Genomic DNA, 16,403 nt, shown 5'->3' with positions numbered 1-16,403 from the left:
TAATAATCCACATAACAGATTAGTAGGGGGATGAAAAGGAAATGGTTTGGAAAGTTTCCAGACACTGAGCACTCTGACTCAGAGCCTTCAGCAAATTGGAAGTGTTGCCTGAGCGGCGCCGACTCCAAGTCCCATTTACTGTTTGATGCATTTCTGTGTAGGCCAATCTCACTCCAACTGGCAACCTGTTTTCAAACAGTGAGCCAGCATCCTGCAAGTGGGACTAACGACATTAAGTAGCACTCAATAGCGAGTTATAGCTGTTTTAGGATCATGTCTTGCTATGTGTAATGATACTCATATTATTATTCACATGGAACTATTCCACAGCAGAGAGTATATGGCGGCTTGTGGAATTACACCCTGTAACACCCTGTTGCCGTACTCTTTTAAATCACATTTTTATTTAATGCATGCTATCATCATCAGGTCAAAGAATTCAACTTTAAAAACGCTTGGGAAGCAACTACATTGTGAATGGATTACAACAACAAAAAGTGAATGCCTTACATTCTGATGAACAAAATTCCTCAACTCAATCAGTAACACGTGGCTCTATAAAACAAAATGTCCCTTACAAGCAAAAAGTTATTGCACCACTATACAGTACCTCTGCGCTCCATATGGCCCCTTCATATTAAAGCAGTAATGATCTCTGCATGCTGATGGGAAGCCTTAGTCCCAGAGGCTTCGGCTCCACGCCTGCAGACTCTCAAGGATATTGTTGTTTGTTAAGTGTCATCGCCGGGTGAGAACCTGGGCAAGGACTCAGAGGAGCTGGAGCTTCACAGATACGCAATGAAAACCCTGGTCGTGTCCATTCGGCACACGAACGGATTTAAAAAAAAAAAGTTTTGCCAAGGAAAACTAAAATGAGAGTTTGTTATTGTACAAGTCCAGGTAGGCCCTCCATGTTTCAGTCTGTTTTGTTACATTTAGAGTCTAACGTACACGACCCTGGCCACCAATGAGACGCCAGTCAACTCCGAGGTATGACTCATTACCACAGACTCCTAATTATCAGATGAAAAATAGACAAGCCGATGAAGATTCATTAAACACTCGACTGCTTCTGACGTGAGGGGCAAGTCAATCACTGTTTAATCAGGAACAGAATTTTAATGACTTTAAGTATGCTTCAAGAACCAACTGTCAAAACAAAGATGGTAAAGGTAAAAATGAAAAGGCAAGGAGGAGGAGCAGCCATGGCAGAGATAAGAACATTGCATTTGCTTTTTTAATTGTTTTCAAAGCCAGACAACAAACTATCTTCTGAAACGTGTTTAGTCTGAGCTCAGGCCGACCATGCAAAACCCTTTGTTGTGTTAGTGTTACTCTGGATAAGCCTTTTCTGCCATAAGTGCTTAATCCATGGAGGTAGCTTTCTCTCCACAACTGGAAGGAAAATGTGACTGTTTCTCCTGTGGGGCTATTCAGCACAACAGCAATCAAGGCATATTTCAAGATTTCTTTATTCAGATTAAAAGCTTCCATGACAACATGTTTCAACTGCAAGTCTTTCAGAACAAATATAGTAGAGTTGTCATGAATGAGGGTGATGCTATACAATTTTCCCTTCATTTTGGAGAGACTAGGCCTATGAAACCTAGTTGTTACTCTTGCTGCTTTCAGATTTTGACTGTAAAAAGAAATGGGGTAATGTTTATATTATCCTCTTACAAACAGGCCCATTTTTACCACATTCTTGACTGCATATGCCTTTTATACCAACGGTGTGCATGCCGGCATGCTGGGGATGAGTGGTAGTAGTGGTGTGAAGATGTGGGTGGGCGTTTATTTTAATAAATCCATTAAGAATATACACCATCAAAAATAAATGACACATTTTTTGTTTAATTATGTTATGACCAAATTAAATTAATAGTTAACTATTTTGTTCATTAAACAGACAAGACACACCTACCCCAATCACAGTCAAACACACATATATTTTCTAGTAAGAATATAATGGAATATAACAGAATAAAATACAAATAATATTTTTCCCACACAACTTGTGTCATGGAAAAGTGTGAAACCGCAGTCATATAGTATCTTCATCATGATACCGATAGAAAATAATAGCAATTATATTTTCAAAAGTATGTGAGTCTCGTGTCCATATTTCACAACCTTTGTGGGCTTTTGGAGTTGTCTATACGCGATCCAGCAAAATAATAGGCCTATACTTGATTTAGGCTACATTATTGCATGCTAAATGTTTCTTATCAGTGATAGATGAGCAAATGAATAGATGAGCTATACCACCTCCACTTATTTGCCCAGCCAGAAACCAATCAATCAAATAGCCTATAAGACAGAGATTCAGTGAAACAAAATCACATTGATTGAGACAAGTCAAGACGCACTGAGACAAGTCAGTGGTCACAGGCTTTTGGTCAGGAGTAGGCCTAGGCTACTAAGCGACTGCGAGTGAAGAGCAAAATAATCCACTTGTTAAACTACATAACATGCTGGCAAAAATGTTCTAACAAATGAGCCAACTAGAAAAGTTGATCATGAGCAGCACTCAACTCAATTTAGCTAACATTTCCCCAACTATAGCCTAACCAATATCTAAACAGAGATTCAGTGAAAAGTCAAATCTGACATTGATTTATCAAGACGAGTCCCCAAGCTTATCTCAAAGTAGGGCGAAGGTGGTGTCCCAATCAAAACGGTGCTGAAGTTATAATCTAGTTGACCACACGCGGGTAGGCTATTGCTTCAAATGTATTACAATGGTTAGATGACTTTGGGACTTTCAGTAAGCAACCATTTGAAACATGCCTTCAATTGCATTAAGATGCTTTATTCCAATATTTTTCTCATTCAGTGATATTTATTCCTACAATAATTCTTTATGGACCATCCAGTTGAGGTTAAGATAACAGTGCATGCTTAGTGGTGGGCTATGCAAAGAGATGTGACAAGTGACATGCCAGGCAAAGGTTAGAACTGGCAGGAGGATGGTTAACGGGTGCTGCCTAGCAACCATACATGAGTTTAACGGCGTAGTGCCTGCCAATGCCACCTCAGCATTACGGCTACGTTTCATACTAAGCCGTAGGCAGAAGTTGACCTAAATTATTACTAGGTTGCTAGGCGGAAATAATACCGGCAATACCTTTCAGATATAAGGAAAAGGCGAAAAACAGTTTACGGTATGTCAAAGTTGCCGTCAAAACGTCTTAGTGTGAAAGGGATATATGTAACATGGGTTTGGTACTGTAGGCCTACACAGCAATGTTTAACCAAACATATGAGGCAATCTTCAGTAAAAACAGAGATCTGCACCACATTCTACACCAATAACATCTAATCAACAATTCTGTTTCAAATCCAAAGTAAGTCTTCACAAGATCCAAAATGGAAACGATGCTCAGCCGAACACAGTCGGCCCACAACAGCAAGAGAAATATCCATTGAATAAGTGAGAACTCCACAAAGAGCTAATTATTTTGCAATCAAAGACAATGTAACAGCGCGTCTCATAATGAATTCATATTTCAACAATGGCGAGCTCCTTGTGAATCTCTCCTAACAGTGTTTACAAAAGGGTAAAAGGAGGGGAACGAGTAAAATTAGGCTACACTGTGATGTTGACAGAAAGTTATTGGGGCAATTAAGCTTTCATATGGAATTGGAAAACTATGCTTAATTACACAGCGTAAGGATACAAAAAGGGATACCAAACTCATCAAATCTCTTCAATTCTGTAAAAACAGTGTTAATTCCTCCTATTATCCAATGAGACAAAGTCAAATATTTAGTCTCCAAAATATTTCAATGTTCCACTGAAGATCACAATCATTCTAGACAGACAGTATCCCACCAATCAGTAAAATATTTAGAAACCCATCACATCGCCAATCACACTTCAGATGTGTTTGTGTGTGTGTGTGTGTGTGTGTGTGTGTATAACGGAAGAGAGAAGATGAAGGGAGCCCTGAATCATATTATCACTGGCTGTTCTGACAGGCAACTTAACCAGCGCACCGGAGAAGACATGATAATGGCTGTTTCCTGAGAATATGTCCGCACAACACTATGTTCGTTTAGTTTCGTAAGCATTACATGTCGCGTTATTGATGTGTTGCTGATCGGACCGGTATATCCATCTTCTGCCAGCAGGTTATTTGCATAGCCATGTGCTAATGTGAAGAGGTTGTAGGAGAGATCTAAATCAATTTATACAATGGGTGGTTTGGAATTCCCATTGTTGGATCCTGCCCCTGATATAATAGACAACATACATATGGCCAGTACATTCATAAAAATTGCCATTGTTTATGTCGTTACCTAGCAACGCACTACTATTTTTACAGATCCACTGCCCAGCCATGCAATTTATGAACTTGATACCAATTTGTAAGTCGCTCTGGATAAGAGCGTCTGCTAAATGACTTAAATGTAAATGTAAATGTAATATCAACTATGAAAAGCAATTACAAATGATGTCTGATGTTTTTGTTGCAATATTGAAATTCGATCTCCACTGTGTCCCATAATAATGAATGTGTCGGGAGTCGGGATGAGACAGACAGGCAGCGTTTCTCCAGTCAAAATGAATCAGCATAATATTCATTGATATATACCAACAACAAAAAAATCGATGGAAAAACAGGTAAAACTAAACTAAATGCAGCTAGTTTGCTGCCTTTCAGTCTGAAGTGATTGTTAGCTGTGTAGTTGGCAAGCTAAAAAGGGGGAAGAGCCTCCATAGCAACCATTTTTGTTTGCCCTAGCAACCTGCAAAGTTCTGGAACTATCAACCAGCACTTGAGTAGTTTTGATTTACATGGCAGGCAATACAAATAGAACTAACAACCAGAGAACACCTAAAATTGCACTTGACAATCAGTGTTAGTGAATGTAGCATCACGTTTTGTTGAAAATGTTATGGTTAGGGAAAGAATGTTGCTTTTTAATGCTGGTAACTCATTGTATAAAACGAATAATATATTAGAGTCCATGTGTTATGACATTTTTATCATGGCTGTGGTGGTCTACTCAGCTTCGCCTCGTGGCTATGACCACGTCACAACCATGATAAAAATGTCATAACACATGGCCTCTCATGTATTATTTTTTAAGTGATGGTGCTGTAGGGGTGCCCATGGCTTGGTGGGCCACTCTCCAGGGTCAACCTATTAGCTACAAGCCTATATCATCACTTAGCCTATTCAAAAATAAGCCCTCTGTACACAGACCATCTTTTGTGTTAGCATGGTCCAAGTTTAGATGCACTATCTCACTGTCATCAACATTTAACAACATTCAATCAACATTCAACACCTCCAGGCTGCTCTTAATGATTATGCTGTTCATTTACACCCTGCAGGATCAGTCCAGCCTATGACCAATCTGCCACACATTGTCCAAAACTGTGATTTAGCCAATGGATTACAGCTAATCTGTAGTAAACCCCCAATCCCTCGCAGACAACGGCTTAGAGTTCGATTTCAAATTAACACAGTCACCTACATTACTGTTGCACATTACTGTGCCCCGTAGTCAAGGATGGACACAAGAATGAAATAAAAAACACATTAGTACATCAGTGACACCAAGATATATCTGATAAACCAGGAGGGTTAGGATCAATGTTGTTGACTACAAACTGTTGACAAAAACAGTGATACATTAACTACGTGTGGCCCATGGGGGAATCAAACCCACAGCCCTGGCGTTGCTATCACCACGCTCTAACCCACGGAGTCATTGAAATCATAACTATTAAAAAATATAGAGAACAGGGGAGAAAGTGTAACATCTGAGGGACAGATGTCTTCGCTAGACGGTGAGAAGGGAAAGCAACAGAGCTATAAAACTACATGGCAGACAGACGGAGAGACAGAGGGCAGTCCCAATGACTGGCTGCTTTCCCCACCCAGCAGCTGAACTAGTATGTTAGAATTCTCCTCAGATACCCTTTCTCCTGCCTTCACAAGACTGGGCTCCATACAACCATCACACCACCATTAAGTGACATGCATGTTCCGCTACCCTGCAGTCCCTGAAGCCTATAGGACTTGACCTACCATTAGAAATGCAAAGCTCACAGATATGTTACACTTTCTCCCCTCCATATATATAGTTCTTGAATGTCACTGTATATGGAGGAAAGGAGACAAGGGGATTATGGAGGATGTCACTTCACACTATTGAGCTGCACCCTAGGAAACAGATATAGACCGGAGCAGTAGGTGGGTGGGATGCTTTATCTGTCCTCGCACCTGAGTCCGCCACACACTGGTTAAATAGATCCTCAATTATTCACGACCAGGGGGGAGTCTAGCCGCCCGCCACAAAGCAGACACGTGTATTCATGCAAAGCCATACAACAAAGAGAGATGCCCTAACTGATAGGTACTGGCTAATGTGGTGTACAGTAATCGGTCATCTAAACTGGAAATAGCGGGGTGGTAGTGTGTGTGTGTGTGTGTGTGCGTGTGCGTGCGTGCGTATATATGGAGATATTGCTGATGAGTCAGTCACAGAGCAGACAAGGCCCATAGCGAGGAGAGAAGTAGCTTAGCGTCACAGTCTAGCGACGGGTACACACAAAAGCTTAGTCATACAAACACATATAGACAAGTGCACACCAGAGCTGGCTTCAAATACATGTGTATTTAAGTATTTGTCATTGAAATATTTGTATTTGAGTATTTTCAAATAATGTGGTGTAGAATCAACTACTTCTATTAGTTATTTGAAAGTATTTTCAAATAATTTCCAATAAATAGCCAACAATTTGAAACTATTTTCAAATATGTGTTTCCAAATACATTACAGGACCAAACAGTAATCCTAACACCAAACAGAACTGAGCTGAAATGCCTGGGAGTATTCACATATTTCAATATTTGTATTTGAAAATACTTTGAAATGTAAGTTAAAGTAATACAAATAAATATATAAATATTTGAACCCAGGTCTGGAGCGCACACACATACACACACAGTCTTGTCCCATCGCTGCAACTCCCATACGGACTCGGGAGAGGCAAAGGTCGAGAGCCATGTCTCCTCCAAAGCACGATCCTGCCAAGCTCCACTGCTTCTCGACACCCTGCTCTCTTAACCCGGAAGCCAGCCGCACCAATGTGTCGTAGGAAACATCGTACAGCTGGCGACCAAATTCAGTGTAGATGTGCCCGGCCGCCACCAGGAGTCACTAGAGCATGATGGGACAAGGACATCCCAGCCGGACAAACCATCCCCTAACCCGGACGATGCTGGGTCAATTGTGCGCCGCCTCATCGGTCTCCCGTTCGCGTCCGGCTGCGACACAGCTCAGGATCGAACCAGGATCTGTAGTGACACCTCTAGCACTGCGATGCAGTGCCTTAGACCGCGGTGCCACTCGGGAGCCCAATAGTAGTCGTTTTAAAGGGAATGTAAAAAATAATTGTGTTGCACATTAATATTATACAAACATATTGTTAAATGTATCATTATCGTGATAATTCAGGCAATTTATCATGATATGGATTTTTGCCCATATCGCCCAGCTCTAGTGTGCACACAAACATACACAGACACACACACAACACCCCCCACACACATCTTCTTAGCTTGTGATAGGTTTTAAGCTATATAATGTTCGTCAGCTAATAACATTCTAACAAGGGAAAGCTAAAAAAAAAGTTAAGAAAAAACACCCAAATCTATTCAGCGAAGCCCTTCCAGAATCCATCACTGACACATCTACAAAGGGCATTCACTCAGCAGGGGGAGTGAATCACAAGGTATTTCTACGAGCTGAAGAAGGCACCAGGGACAATTACTGCAATAGAATATCTCACACAGAGTAAAAAGTAGTGGCTGTTTTTTTTGTGAGGCAATAGCAAAAACATTGCCTCTATGTGCAGCCATGCGGGATCCATAATTAAAAAAGGTCTTAACTGCGGCATTTTACGATGGACTAGAATGCTAGGGCTGTGACGGTAATGGAATTTTGGATGACGGTAATTGGCCCGCCAAATGACCGTGGGCTACCTAATAATGGTTTGAATAACAGACAACAAAAAAATAAAAAAAATTCTCTCCTCCACTCCTGACTGCATGTGCTGCCATAGATTATATTTATGTGTTCTGCTGCTGCCCCTCGCAGGCACCTTTCTCTGCGTTCTGCTGCTGCACCTCGCAGGCACCTTTCTCTGTGTTCTGCTGCTGAACCTCGCAGGCACCTTTCTCTGTGTTCTGCTGCTGATCCTCGCTGGCACCTTTCTCTGTGTTCTGGCGCTGAACCTCGCAGGCACCTTTTCTGTGTTCTGCTGCTGCACCTCGCTGGCACCTTTCTCTGTGTTCTGCTGCTGCACCTCGCTGGCACCTTTCTCTGTCTTCTGCTGCTGAACCTCGCAGGCACCTTTCTCTGTGTTCTGCTGCTGAACCTCGCTGGCACCTTTCTCTGTGTTCTGCTGCTGCACCTCGCTGGCACCTTTTCTGTGTTCTGCTGCTGCACCTCGCTGGCACCTTTCTCTGTGTTCTGCTGCTGCACCTCGCTGGCACCTTTCTCTGTGTTCTGCTGCTGCACCTCGCTGGCACCTTTCTCTGTGTTCTGCTGCTGCACCTCGCTGGCACCTTTCTCTGTGTTCTGCTGCTGCACCTCGCTGGCACCTTTCTCTGTGTTCTGCTGCTGCACCTCGCTGGCACCTTTCTCTGTGTTCTGCTGCTGCACCTCACTGGCACCTTTCTCTGTGTTCTGCTGCTGCACCTCGCTGGCACCTTTCTCTGTGTTCTGCTGCTGCACCTCGCAGGCACCTTTCTCTGTGTTCTGCTGCTGCACCTCGCAGGCACCTTTCTCTGTCTTCTGCTGCTGAACCTCGCAGGCACCTTTCTCTGTGTTCTGCTGCTGAACCTCGCTGGCACCTTTCTCTGTGTTCTGCTGCTGCACCTCGCTGGCACCTTTTCTGTGTTCTGCTGCTGCACCTCGCTGGCACCTTTCTCTGTGTTCTGCTGCTGCACCTCGCTGGCACCTTTCTCGGTGTTCTGCTGCTGCACCTCGCTGGCACCTTTCTCTGTGTTCTGCTGCTGCACCTCGCTGGCACCTTTTTCTGTGTTCTGCTGCTGCACCTCGCTGGCACCTTTCTCTGTGTTCTGCTGCTGCACCTCGCTGGCACCTTTCTCTGTGTTCTGCTGCTGCAACTCACTGGCACCTTTCTCTGTGTGCTTGTTTGCTACAACACCCGGTTTGTTTCAGCAAGGAGCAACAACGCTTCATCACGTTTTTAAGAGACCATGTTACCGTAGAAATGGACACAAATTCCCGGCCACCCCCTCTTCAGTCAGCCGTTTGTAAAAATAAATAACAAAAAAGGTTAAAACGTTATGACGGTTATTTTATTTTCACGACTGTCTTCATCCATAACCGTCAAATACATGGTTATACGGTAATTGTGCCAGCCCTATAGAATGCATCTGCACGCTGAAAGCTAGACAGACAATTGCATGGAATCCTACAGTCCTGTATGGAGGGCGGTGACTGTGAAATAGGACTGCTCAAGAGACAGACTTCTATACTAGATGTTCTGTCTCTGGAACTGGGCCAATACAACATGCACACACATTCAGTTAGGCATGCCTCAGATAAGAACAGCATGAAAAGAGTGGTACTGATCCACAGTATACTGATATCTACAGTAGCTAATATAGCCTAGATCTGGGCATGCTACATCCAAAGCTGTGCTACATTGCTATTGCTCAGTATATAAATCAGTATACTACTCAACTGACTAACCTAGTACACACTGTACATGTTTGTGAGGGAGGAGTTTGTCTGCTGTTTTGGTTTGCAAGTTCTCTCCTTCACCAGCCGCGGGCATGTAGCCAAACCTGACAGATCTGCTGTGGGAGCGCACACACACACACACACACACACACACACACACACACACACACACACACACACACACACACACACACACACACACACACACACACACACACACACACACACACACACACACACACACACACACACACACACACGTCTTCAAAGCTCCAGACTTCCTTCCTTGTCTATTGGGCTGTTTTTCAGCCATTCCCCTGCACACTATCTAATATGACAGAGACTATAATTGCTTTGCTGGGCAAGTGGGCTCTAGCTCTGGCAGTCCCTCAACACAGACTTTTAGGAAAATCATCTTTAATGATGTCTGAAACCTCAATCAGACTTTTACAGTGGACTCAATGTGAAGAATGGGCACACTTTGCTGGAGAGAAAGCCATCACAGCACAGCCAGCCAAATGAGCAGCACTAAGGCAGAGTCGAACCTACAGCAGACACTCAAAATGCCTCTACTCAGGTGTCTCGACATAGTAGGCAACCCCATCATCTTAGTGGGTAACAATTAAGTACCTTACTCAGTTAAAGTGGTCAAAAATAAACAAAATAGCTTCTTAGCAAAGAGCAATTTCTCAAGCAAGAATTTTGCTCTGACTGTCTGGGAGTGATGTCACCAGACTGGCCAAAACTCCATCCCAACAAAACAGGCTGAAACTTCAGGCAGTCTTTTCAAACAGCCCTTACACAAAAAAAGCATTATCATCATTTTCACAATTACACAGTATTATTCCAACCTCCAGTGTGGAAATATATATAAAACACAGGGAAACTCCACAGACCTGGAACTCATAAAAGGCAGGAGAAAAGCATGTTTTTGTCATGAACAGCCATCTAATATCCATTTGCATTCATTATGTAAGCTGTTGATGCAGCTGTGTAGACACTGAAAAGCTTTTTGGATGACATTTGAGTGTATAGATACATTTAAAAGTCCCAAGCTAAGGATACAATGGTTTACCCCTTTCACCACTAAATACACAACAGGCATCATTCCACAGACAGTAGTACATTGTCAGTGAGGTTATATCATTAGTGCTGCCTCGTACTTTTCTGTTACCCACGCTCACTTCCTGTTTTACACAGCACTCCGGCTACTAGTGAAACCTTTGGCCGTGATATCAGAAATCCAGTGTAAATGCACTCAGGTGAAGACTTGACAAATCATCCAAAACTAGGATTTTATAAGAAAATATCATGCGGAAGATAGGCTACTTAGTCTGTCAAAGTGATTATCATTGCGACCGCATGACTTGGAACAATGATCTTTCAATCCCTGATATAAAAGGCCGGAGATAGAGGAAGGAAGAATATTGACTCAGGAGATTAGCTTTTGTTTATGGCCCATTACATCAATAAAAGAGAAGTGCTTTTGAGGCCAAAGATTTCAGACAACGGTCAATGAACAAACGAATCATCGATGTCCATTATTTCTGTTACAGTCAACGCGCAACACTCATCACACAGTGTATGATTAAGGACCTAGCAGCACTGAGTTAACTGAGACCTACTCACTGAGCACGGATGTCAGTTCAATGTTCACTTTTGATAGAGATTTGATAAAGACTTGTCAACAAGCAACTGAACGAGTTCAAATATTGAGGCCAGCTATAGCGCTTTGGTTTTAAGTTGGGTACAAAAGGCAAAAAATGTCTATTTGATGACTATTTTTTTCCCCATGTTGGTAGAACTGTAAAAACACTGTAATAACAATGTAACACGATTAAAATAACTTTGTGAAAACAACATTGAATCGACCTGTTTGAGCACGGTGGGCAATGGGCAGGCTACATCTGTTTTCTGAGCCTGATTTACAATGCAATTGACATACAACTATGGCCTGTATTCCCACTGTCTCACAGTAGGAGTGATGATCTAGGATCAGGTCCCCCCTGCCCATGTAATCTTATTCAATATGTTCTAAAAGGCTCAACTGATCTTAAATCAGCAATCTTACTCTGAGACGCTTCGTGAATAAGGGCATCTATCCATTGCAGTTTCATTCATCACGTTTAAAGCCCCTCATCAATACAACATAGCCCTGAGTCCAGGGTGAGGGTGCTTCAATAAGTCAACCTTTAGTTTAACATAGGCACAAGCAAAAGGTCAAAGAAAAAAAAGTGTTTCTTTGAATCATTGAGTAGACCAGTGTATTGCGTATGGAATCAACTTTTGATCTTGGCCAGTGAGAGATGTAGCAGATTTGTAATTACAGTGAGAGTATCAATGGAAAAATATCAAACAAGATGTGGAGGCCTGCTCCCCTGGGTACTGCTGGTGCAGACTGGCATAGTTCTGAGTGTTAATGTCTGTGTGTAGCATTTGTGCCTGCATGTGCGCATTTGTGATTTTTTGGTCAACCCCAGCCAAACCGTCCCCTAACCCGGACAATGCTGGGCCAATTTATTTTACTTATATTTTTCTTCGCATTTTCAAACAGTCCATTTATATTTTCCAACGGGGCTATACATTTGGGTGAGGTTTTTCTCTCGCATGAGTATGTCATGACTTCCGCCAAAGTCGGCTCCTCTCCTTGTTCGGGCGGCGTTCGACGTCACCGGTTTCCTAGACATTTTTCACATATCCATTTGTCTTGTCTTGTTTCCATACACACCTGGTTTTCATTTCCCCAACAAATCTACTTGTATCTAACCCTCTGTTTCCCATCATGTTTTGTGTGATATTGTTTCATGTTATTGTGGTGTTTTATTACGCGCTTTACTTTTGTTATGTTCCGTGTTTTGAGCGCATTTGATTTATGTAGTGCTCTCGTTTTGGAACTAAAATAAAAGTGTGCCTGTTTACATCACTCTACTCTCCTGCACCTGACTTCGCCTCTTATATATTCGATGAGAGTAACCTCGTTTCACTGCCAAAAATCTAGTATTCAGCGAAATAACAGCACAACGTCAAATATAGGTAGCCTAGTCAAATAATGAACATCCAATCACATTAATCATCACTCTCTCACGGGAATTTCACTAACGGTCCGTATGAAGCCAAATGTAGCTGCTGCTCATTCCGTTTGCTCGAAAATTGATAAATGGTTAAAACAAAGTAAGGCCCGCGTCCATAGAGACATATACCACCTCTACTGGTAGTACTGCTACTACCAGCAGTACTACACCTGCACCTGTCGACGACACAAGTTGTTCTGCTTCCACAAGCACATCCAATGCTAGCATCAGTAATTCTACATTTGTTGTTAGCCCAGCTAGTGTGGACTCTGACAGTTGTGAATCTGATGCAGCCGAAGAGCTACTGCCCCCTGACCCGGGAAAGCGCCGAACAACAGACAGGGACGTTGGACCATCCAAGAGGCGCAAATATGATGAGAACTACATTGATTTGGGGTTCACTTATATTGGGAGTAGTACCATTCCTGAGCCACAGTGTGTTATATGTGCAAAAGTACTATCTCACAACTCAATAAAACCTTCACTCTTGCACAGACATTTAGAAACAAAACATGCCAGTTTGAAAAATAAGTCACGGGAGTTTTTTGAGAGAGAATTAAGACGACTTTCAAGTAGTAAGACATATATAAAAGCAACAGATACCATTAATAACAAGGGTCTAGAAGCGTCTTATATGGTGAGCTACCAAGTGGCTAGGACATGCAAGCCCCATACTATTGTGGAGGACTTAATTATTCCTGCTGCCGCATATGTGGCTGGGGGAAAAGGCCCAAAAAACTATACAGACAATGCCTTCATCAAACAACACTTTCACGACACATCAGTGACATGACAGGAGATGTTTTGAAACAATTACTGCTTTGCATACAAGCCAGTGAATTCTATGCATTACAGCTGGATGAGTCAACAGACGTGGTGGGCATGGCACAGCTCCTGGTATATGTCTGTTATGTTTATGGGGGGTCAATTAAGGAAGACATCCCCTTCTGCAAACCACTGGAAACCAGGACAACGGGAGAGGATATTGTGACATAAAAAGGACTTTGGTGGTCAAGATGTGTTGGTACCTGTACTGATGGTGCTAAAGCCATGACAGGGAGACATAGTGGAGTGGTAATACGTGTGCAAGCAGTTGCTCCCGACGCCACTTGGGTACACTGCAGCATCCGCCGAGAGGGTACTTCTGCCAAGGCAATGTCTGACAGCTTGTAAGACGTTTTGGACACTACAGTGAAAATGGTTAACTTTGTTAAAGCAAGGCCCCTGAACTCTTGTGTATATTCTGCACTATGCAATGATATGAGCAGCGACCATGTAACGCTTTTACAACATACAGAAGTGTGCTGGTTATCAAGGGAGAAAGTATTGACATGTTTTTAAAAAATGATTGACGAGCTTAAAGTTTTATATTCTGACCATAATTTTCACTTGTCTGACCGCTTGCATGATGACGGGTTTCTCACATGACTGGCCTATCTGGGAGATGTTTTTTCTCGCCTGAATGATCTGAATCTAGGATTACAGGGACTCTCCGCAACTATATTCAATTTGCGGGACAAATTCAGGCTATGATTAAGAAGTTGGAGCTCTTCAACACACAGGTCTTTCCATCATTGGATGATTTTTTTGTGTGCAAATGAACTCAAGCTTACGGACAATGTCAAATGTGATATAGCGAAGCACCTGAGTGAGTTGGGTACACAATTACGCAGGTACATTCCCGAAACAGATGACACAAACAACTGGATTTGTTATCCCTTTCATGCCCTGCCTCCAGTCCACTTACCGATATCTAAACAAGAGAGCCTGATCGAAATTGCAAAAAGTAGTTCTGTGAAAATGTAATTTAATCAGAAGCCACTGCCAGATTTAGGATACTGCCAGAGTATCCTGCTTTGGCAAATCGCGCTGTTAAGACACTAATGCCCTTCATAACCACGTACCTATGTGAGAGTGGATTCTCGGCCCTCACTAGCATGAAAACTAAATACAGGCACAGACTGTGTGTGGAAAAAGACTGAGACTCTCTCCAATACAACCCAACATTGCAGAGTTATGTGCATCCTTTCAAGCACACCCTTCTCATTAACCTGTGGTGAGTTATTCACAATTTTTGATGAACAAATAAGGTTTTATATGTAAGATGGTTAAATAAAGAGCAAAATTATTGATTATTATTATATCATTATTTGTGCCCTGGTCCTATAAGAGCTCTTTGTCACTTCCCACGAGTCGGGTTGTGACAAACTCACACTCATTCTTATGTTTAATAAATGTATCGTATAGTGTGTGTGGCAGGCTTACAATGATGGCAAAAAACAACATTTGAGAGTGCGCTGACCCTGGTGCTAGAGGGGGTACGCAGCTAGAAGTTGAATGTTTGAAGGGGTACGGGACTATAAAAAGTTTGGGAACCACTGGCTTACGGAATGCATTGTGCATAGCCTATAGGGTTCTTCGAACCTTCTTTCATGAGCTTCTATATTAGAGGGAGAGTGCAGTGCAATCTGAGATTCTATCTTACAATCTCAAAAAGTAAATATAACCAGTTAATCAGTGCATAACAATCTTGCAGTCAGAGACGACCATATATATTGCTTTACAAAATATAACCAGGAAACTGTAATGTGAATACAGAAGTCTTTGCACCCAAGTTGAATTAAAAAGACCATATGCACTAAAGCCCTGACAACCTGAAACAGTGGTTGTTTTCTCCCAAACTACAAGGCAGGGAGGGGGCAGCAACACTGGAGCAGGCATAGCCAGGGTATTGCAATCAAATATTTACCATGCTGAGATGATACTTTGACTTTCATAGCACTTAAGCATTCATAATCATCCCATAAGTTTGGCTACATGAAAAATGTCTGATCAGTAGGCATGAGTCATTCTGGTAATGGAGCACTTTATGACTGCTGCTGGGAAAGGAGTCTGAGTCTGAGTTATACCTGCAGATCAATAAGGATTATTTTTGCTTTTGTATCTTATTGCAGGAAAACATTTCCCTGAGAGAAAGAGACAGAGAGAGCGAGAGAGAGAGAGGAGAAACAGAGCAAACTAAAACATATTTTGGCCCTAAACAGAGAGTACACAGTGGCAGAATACCTGACAGACTCCGTGAGCATTGCCTTGCTATTGAGAAAGGCTGCTGTAGGCAGAACTGGCACTCAAGAGAAGACAGGCTATGTGCACACTGCCCACAAAATGAGGTGGAAACTGATCTGCACTTCCTAACCTCCTGCAAAATGTATGACCATATTAGAGACAAATGGTTCCCCAAAATTACACAGACCTACAAAGCATTTGAAAACAAACCCTATTTTGATAAAGTCCCATATCTATTGGGTGAAATACCACAGTGTACCATTACAGCAGCACGATTTGTGACTTGTTGCCACAAGGGCAACCAGTGAAGAACAAACACCATTGTAAATACAACCCATATTTATGTTTATTTATTTTCCCTTTTGTACTTTAACTATTTGCACATAATACGAAATTTGACATGTCTTTATTCTTCTGGAACTTTTGTGAGTGTAATGTTTACTGTAAAAATGTTTTTTGTTTATTTCACTTTTGTTAATGATCTATTTCACTTGCTTTGGCAATGTAGACATATGTTTCCCATGCCAGAAA

The 16,403-nt window shown here is 42.2% G+C and overlaps 1 protein-coding gene across 1 annotated transcript in view; it reads right to left on the bottom strand.

Annotated features, from left to right (window-relative positions):
• The window catches only part of LOC115130200 (protein 4.1-like), an 89,230-nt gene that overhangs the window by 71,167 nt on the left and 1,660 nt on the right, over window positions 1-16,403 (bottom strand). The window lies entirely within an intron of this gene.

Source organism: Oncorhynchus nerka, linkage group LG6 (assembly GCF_034236695.1).
Source record: "Oncorhynchus nerka isolate Pitt River linkage group LG6, Oner_Uvic_2.0, whole genome shotgun sequence".
NCBI classification, from domain to species: Eukaryota; Metazoa; Chordata; class Actinopteri; order Salmoniformes; family Salmonidae; genus Oncorhynchus; species Oncorhynchus nerka.
The sequence above is the reverse complement of the archived record's forward strand: the minus strand, read 5'-3'. Positions and strand labels throughout refer to the sequence as shown.